Source organism: Mus caroli, chromosome 3 (assembly GCF_900094665.2).
Source record: "Mus caroli chromosome 3, CAROLI_EIJ_v1.1, whole genome shotgun sequence".
NCBI lineage: Eukaryota > Metazoa > Chordata > Mammalia > Rodentia > Muridae > Mus > Mus caroli.
In genome coordinates, this window is record NC_034572.1 from 25,564,591 (window position 1) to 25,572,155 (window position 7,565).

Sequence of the window (7,565 nt, forward strand, 5' to 3'; positions counted from 1 at the left end):
CTCTCTCTCTCTCTCTCTCTCTCTCTCTCTCTCTCTCTCTCTCTCTCTTCTTTCACTGTCTCTTGCTTCCTGCCCTAAGTGTGCAGCAATTAAAAAGCTAAGTTGATAGTTCAAGTGTGTTCAACCTGATGGAGCGAATGCCCTCAGATGGCTGTGCACCTTCACCGCCTGCTATGAGGTGGTTCCCTGCGGCTGCCCCAGCGGGTTCTCTTTCCCTGTCAAGTCCACCTGTCCCTAGTCCCAGGCGTGAGATCACAGCAGATGACTTTCTGTTGCGGCCTCTGGAGTTGCTAACACCTTCTGACCACAGATCTAAGCAGTCCAGGAAAGGGGGGGGGGGGCTGACAAACTAGTGAAGTTGAAGCTGCTTTCTCTGTCCCCGCACACGCCTTTCCTTCTGCTCCAATTCGTTTCCTGGGGGACAGACACTTGTGTGTTGTTTCCCCGCCCCACCCCCGTCCTTCCTTTCTTCCTTTCTTTGAGCAGAAATGGGGAGATAGAGGTATAAGTGGAAAGGAAGACACACTATTGAAAGAGGCAGGTCAGTAGTCCTCTTTCCAACTGTTTCTTTAATTAATAATGCTAGAAACAGCAAGGAACCGGAAATGTTTTTTTCCCTTTCCTGGCACTATAATTGAGCCAACCCCACAGTACCTTTAGAAGAAAGTTTGAATTCTTTATGGAGGTATTTCTTGGCCTATTGTCTTTGTGCAGTGAACTTTACATGCTATTGAATCGAAACCTACATTCGCCTGGCTACCAGCAAGATTAATTTAATCATTGTAATGTAATTATTAATACTGTTTACCCAACGCTGAGTTTCAGGTTGGCTGTTAAGAAATTAAACTCTCCCTGGGTGACCAGAGGTAGGCAGGAGTCTCTTCATGTTGAAATGAAACAGTTCTCTTTATTTAGTCTCAGAGTCCAGCTTTCGGCCAGGGGCTCAATTAGCCAAAATGGAAACAATTTTCATTCATTGCAATAACTCACTTGTTCTGGGGATCGCTTTCAAAATATACACTTTATTATTATATGCTGACCTCGGTGGCGTGGTGTGGCAATAAAAGAAAGAGGCAGGGAGATCTATCTAGCCCCCTTGGGCTATAATTATTAGAAATTAATTGGGTTCAGGACCCTGGGTAGCCTAGCTAAATTAATAGCTTGTCTGGTGGTTTAAATCCGAATTTTCAGTCCACAGGAGAGAAAGGGAGAGCGTCACAGACATGAAATGCAGACCCAAGGGACGCCTGAGTTTACTTGCAAGACACTCATCTATTAAACAATATCCAGAATACATTGGAGCTGGGGAGAGGGGGCCTGAGTAGGAGGGGGTGGAGGCGACCAGAAAGAAGAAAGGAGTAAAGACCAGGAGGGAGGCTGAGAGTGTACAGAAAGGTCTCGAGTTGATTTTATTCGATTTTTCTTGTCTGCATTGTTTTCGGGAGGGGTTGCATTTAGGGGTTAAAATCAAAAATAAAGATCCCGTGCATTCGGAGCTGTCGTACTGGAGTAAAAGTGAAAAGGGAGCCTTAGGCAAAAGGAAATTACTGCGAGCCCGCGTGACCTTTCAGGGAGGTAATCAATCAAGTGATCAACAGGGATATTTATCATCGCTATATAGGACGACTTCGGCCGGCAAGGGCGGGGTGGGGGTGGAGGAGAGAAGGAGAGGGTGGAGACACGAGTACATTCACACACTCGCGAAAGTTTGAACAAATCCGATGGGTCTCGAGACAGAACACACGGAAGCTTTTGGAAATGTTCAGACTCCGGATTCTGTTTGACATCCTCCGAACGAGAAACGCACACTTTCGTGGGTTTCGGCAAGGGCTGAGACTCGTATCCCCTGCCTCCGCCCGTTATACGAAAAGGTGTTAACTCTCAATCGCCAGTCCAGCTTGGCCTTGAATACGAAGCTACTGGCGGGGAATCCGCGCTTCGCACCGCTGCAAGGCGAGAGCCCGGCGCCTGCTTGGCTTTCGCGTGCCGTGCATCTGGCCAGCGGCGAGGGGGATGCAAGGTCGTCCCTCCCGGCTGCATGCAGACCCCGCGACTTATAGTCTCCTCTTCCTGCGAAATCCTTGCTCTGCAGCGCGGCCGCAGCGTAATCGCGTAAAGCTGCAGGCTGGTCAAGGGCAAGCACGTAAGGCTCGATCAGCGGCCGGCCTCCTCTGGCCAGCCACCTCCTCCACCTTGTAAATGTCACCCTTTTGTAAATAGCGCTTTTGAGCCCAGTTTTCTTGGCAAACTGACCCTGTTCCTTCTCCCTGCAACATCCACCTGCTCCCAGAAGCCTACAAAAAAAAAAAAAAAAAAAAAAAAAAAAAAGGTGCGGGCTTGTAGGGAAGCGCGATGCTGGTTTTAAATCCTCACTGCATCAATCCGAAACCTCCCAGGCTCCCCAGCCAGCTCGGAATGATAACGGGTTCTTTCTCAAAGCTAGTCCGCTGACAACTGGCCCTCGAGGCTGGAAGATGTGTACGAAGGGCCACGGATGGAGGTAATACACGCCGCCTCCACGGTGTGATCCGCGACTCACGCGGTACCCGGCCGCGCCACGGTGGCGCGGAGGCTGCTCGGGTTGGCAGCCCACGCGGAGCTCGCGCTCCCCCGCGCGTCTCTCTGGAGGCCCTCTCTGGGCTCCCGGCGCCGGGCGCGGTCTTCTCCCGCACAGCCTAGTCTGCGGCGCCCCCGCCTGGCTCTCTCCGCCGCCGCAGCTCGGAAGCTCCAGCCATGGAGAGCTCCAGCTGTGCACAGTAGCTGCCTAGGCTGGGGGTGGGACACAGCTGGGGCGCCCCAGGGAAGCGAGTTGGGGTGGGAAGGAACCCAGCGAGGAGGATTAAGACGAGAGCAACTCCCGGCGCTGCTACCGGCTTAGGATCTGGAGGAGCTGCTACTCGGGCACAAATCTTTAAGTCCTGGGGGATATGGAGCCCCAGAAAGAAGCCAGACTGCTGGCGTGCAATGCCAGAGGCCCTCTTTAGATCTTTGCATTGAACAAAGAATCGTCTCGAAGAATGTTGCCAAAGTTTAATGTGCGCACGAATCACCTGGGGATCTTGTTAACATGCAGATTCGGATCCAGGAAGTCTGAGGTGAGACTCAAGCACTCAGCGTTTCTGGGCTCACTTGCAGGTTGCGCGGATGCTCCTAGAAACCCACCATTACCTGGACCATTACCATTATTAGAAGCTCAAAACCTCAGGGCCGGGTTAGACCGACCAACTCGAAAAGACATTTTCCCAGGCGATTCACCGAAATAATTGTGCACTTTTGAGAAACACCACTCTTGAAAGTATCTGGCCAAGATTTCTGTCTGGTTAAATCACCTCAGCAGCTGAACCCCCTTTTCCTGCCTTAGTCACGAAAAGGGTAGTGTCTGATTCTACTCAAAACCTACACCTTCTCCGTCCTTTGTTGAAATCACCCGTCTCCTAGTTTTGTTGCCTTTGGGTCTTAGAGGCCAAACGCCTCTAAGACCTAAAGGTTTCCTGGATCCCCAAAAGGATGGGCAGCCCTTCCCCCACTCTTCCTCCGTTGCTTTCCAAGTCTCTCTGCCTTTTATTCCTCCCTGATCTTACAGTTTTTGTTTACTCATTCCCTTCTTCGCTGTGGACATCCTGAAGGCTGCACCTTAGATTGAATTTTGAAATTTTCATCTGAAGCATGGGCATATTTCTCTTCCTGCATGGCCATGTTTGCTGTTGCTAAGAGATAGCCATATTCAGATTTTATGGGCACTGTACATGAGATAAATCCTCATCCAGCAAGATCAATTCTTAAGATTTTTTTTTTAAAGAAACAAAGTCAAACATTTGGCTGGCCCAGAACTTACAGAAATCCCCCTGCCTCTGCCTCCTAAATACAGAGATAAAGGTGATGACCAACACACTCGGCAGATTTTAATATCTTAAAAGTTGATCCAACGAAGTTTCAAATATAGTATTCCATTTAACCAACTGTGTGAATTCAGGCAAACAACTGAGTTTCTTCTTTGTATGGTTGAAGAATAATTATGTACATCTTGCACGAATGTTGTGGGGGTTAAAAATAATATACAGAGCACTACGTATGGATTGTACTTTGTAAAAGAGACTTGCTCTAAACTCTGTTTTGAAAGTTATAATAATGACAAGGATCCCTCTCTGTCTCTCTTTCTGTCTCCCCTCCCTAACAACCCCCCCCCTGTGTGTGTGTGTGTGTGTGTGTGTGTGTGTGTGGTCTTGGGCTCTGTCTTCTCATTCACAGCTGTAATGGGATATTTTTTCTTTGGTCAGCGGGCTGTCTCTTCACACAGAAGAACCCAAGGGTTTGATGTATATGAAATTGCTGTAACTGGATCTTCACTTTAACATTGCAGCTTGAATGGGCACCAGTGTGTGCGTGGGTTTGGGTTACAGACTCTCAAAAAATGCTGTCTGCATGAGAACTGACAAATCAGACCCTAATACCAAGCTACTGTCAATATTCGATACAAAGAAGCTCCAGACCATCTTCCAGACAGGCTGACACAGCAGAACCCAGGAGAACCCAAACCACATGGCGAGGAAACGAACTGAAAGATGCTTCTCTTCTGCTCTGGCCTCACAAAAAAAAAAGAGTCTTTCCTCACAACCCAACCAGAGAGGGTATTTGAAGCGGTCTACTGTTTCTAGGTTACCCCATTCTCTGCCTGTGAGTTGAAAGCCACAAAGTAATTTCAACAGAAAGTGATTTTTAGCAAAGTAAGTTCTTTTTTTTTTCTTTCATCCTTTTAAAAATTCTGCTTTGTTTCTTCAGCCCTTTTCATTCTAACTCTCCATGAGTCTGGCTGTTGTCTTTACTTTCAATACATAAAATTATTCAGGTTAGTCCACTGGCAGTAAATAAAAGATGAGTTGTATTTTTTAACATAGAGCACTTTCATGTTATTTACTCAGATACATGGTTGTGGTTAACGTGAGAATGTCATCACACATAACCAAGACATATTAATTTGCTTAATGTCCTTTAAAACTTATAGTAGATTTCCACATTTTTTAAAAAAGCACTTTCTACAGAATCCATGCTGAGACAGTTATGAACAAGACTGCCTTGTAGCAAGAGTCTCAGTACTCAATAACTTAATTTTCTTGAACTGAGTCCAAGGCAGAGCTGGCAACCTTCAAATTCCTCTAGAGTCAGAGCGTCCTAAAACCATGACAGTGTGACACAGGTGTGCCTGGGCTTATAAAAGCCAAATCACAATATGGTTATTTGCTCTGTGCTGTTTTATTAAATAATGAGTCCTCCAGGACATTAAAAAATAGGATTTGACTTACAAAAATTTGATTTATACTCACTTCCCTTGGAAAAAATAGCTATTGAGGTAACATTTTATTTTTTTAAATGGTGATGCATGTCCCATTTCAAACATTTCATAATCTTTTCAAAGATTAAGGTCAAGAAGAACACCACAGCTCTGAGATTGGGAAAGCAGCAATTTCTACAGAGAATCAGTTCCACACAGAAGAAACAGTAGGACTGATGGACTGATCTATCCACTTTGAGTTCCTTGTAGGTTCTCGTGGGCAAGAGGCCCAACTGCTACTGGGCTTTGTTCCAGAAAACACAATGATCTCAATGATCATTACTAGGTATAACTGTGAAAATCATCTCTATCAGTGCTTTTGAAAAATACTTCTTAAAACTGAGAAGAAGTCAGGCATGAGAGCGCAATCCTGTAATCTGTCTCAGCAGTGGACAGACTGAGGCAGGACAGAAGCAAGCGCAAGCTGGGGACTACACGATGAAACCCTGTCTCAAAATGAAGCAACCAGAAAACTAAAAAACAAACAAACAAACAAACAAACAAACAAGCAGACCTTGGGAAGAATGTTCTGTTTTGTAGAAGGATTAAAGAGTTATTTTAAGATTAGCATGGGTATGCATCCACATAAAAATAATAGTCTGCAGGCAAAAAGTGGCGCCATCCCAGTCATCCCTAGGATTCCCTTAGCTGTCTGGAATTGGGCTGGAGCTCTGGTATTGGACGTTCATGGGCACCTTAGAAACAGTTTACTCCTGAATGTGGCCCAATGAAGCCAAGATGATGAACAGTGTTCAGTTGCCTCTGTTTGGTTGTGATGAAGTCCTATTGAGATGTTTGTATTTGTGTGCAAATGCTCTAAGACTGAGTCGGCATGCAACCCTCTTCATCTGACTTAATAAGCCACCCAGTGCCTCAGGAGCCATGCCTGGGAGCACTCAGCCTGGAGCACTGGCTCTAAGCATCTCCTTTTCTAGTCTTCTCTACACATCCTGGGGGACATTTTCTCTTTTATTATTTTTTTTAACTTTTTATTGATTCTTTGTGAATTTACCACATGAACCTTAATCCAACTCATCTCCCTATCCCTCCATATCTGTCTTCTGCCCTTACGACCTCCTCCCAAAAGAAAACAAAACAGGAAATCAAACAAGGCCCACCCCCAATCTCACCATGGAAACTGTCATGTTTCATGCTCTGTCACACAGTATATACCCTATTGTCTAAACAATTTTTCTTTTCTTGCAAATGTTCATTGAAGTGAGTTGTTGGTCTGGTTGTAGGCCTCTGGCTTCTGCTACAATATTAATACTGAATCCTCTCTAGGACTCCTCTCAGATCTCCTGTTGATGCCCTGTGTTTTCATATCTTGCAGTTTGGGTTCTGTAGAACCATCCCCTTCACTAACTCCAGCAGTTCATAGATGAGGTAGATTTTGCAGAGGGCCAACTCAAAGTCCTGGATGGTAGCTGGGTTGGGTAATAGCTGAATTGGTCAGCCTGAAAGCTCTCCCATGCTCACACTATGGGATGCAGTTCTTCCACACTCATGCTACCTGAGCCAGCTCTCTAGTACTGCCCAGGTGAGGGGTAGGGCCTGCTCTCCAGAGTGCTGCAGCAGGCAAGGGGCTGAGTCAGCCCTCCTGCTCTCACACTCTCAGTGTGGGCGTCTGGTGCCCATACGCCAGGGCCAGCTCTACTGTGCTGCACAAGGAAGGGGCAGGGCCTGCTCCCTGGGAGTCATTTCTGAAGGCATAATTCTCCTACTCAGTGTAGTCAAAGGTTGGGTAAAGTGGTCCATGAAATTCCAGAAGTCTGGGAATCTGAGACAGGAGAAGCTCAAGACTGAGGCCAGACTGTGTTACACTGTGATATTCTGTAGGTCCTCCACCCCAGATTGTGTACCTGTGTCTCAGGATAAGGAGGAGCTGGGGAGCCGGGTTTCTCAAAATAGTGAATACAAAGGGTTTGAATGACCAGGAAGACTGTTTCTGAGGACAGCTTGTTTACTGAAACAGCCAGGTTGAGGGGGGGAGGGGATAAAGATAAGGGAAGGGGTGCTGAAATAGGGGGCAGGGGCCTTCCAAGTGTATCAGCTAGAGTAACAGACTGCTGGTCACATGGTTTCTCAGAATCCAGTTCTCTGGTAAGGAAACAAAAGCCTAGCTGGCTTTATCATGACAGGTGGCCTTTGTCTCTATAGAGTTGAGCAGGCCCAAGCCTGATTTGGGTAGGGAGCTACCCCACCCTAGTATGCTCTGAGAGATGTCCAAGGTATA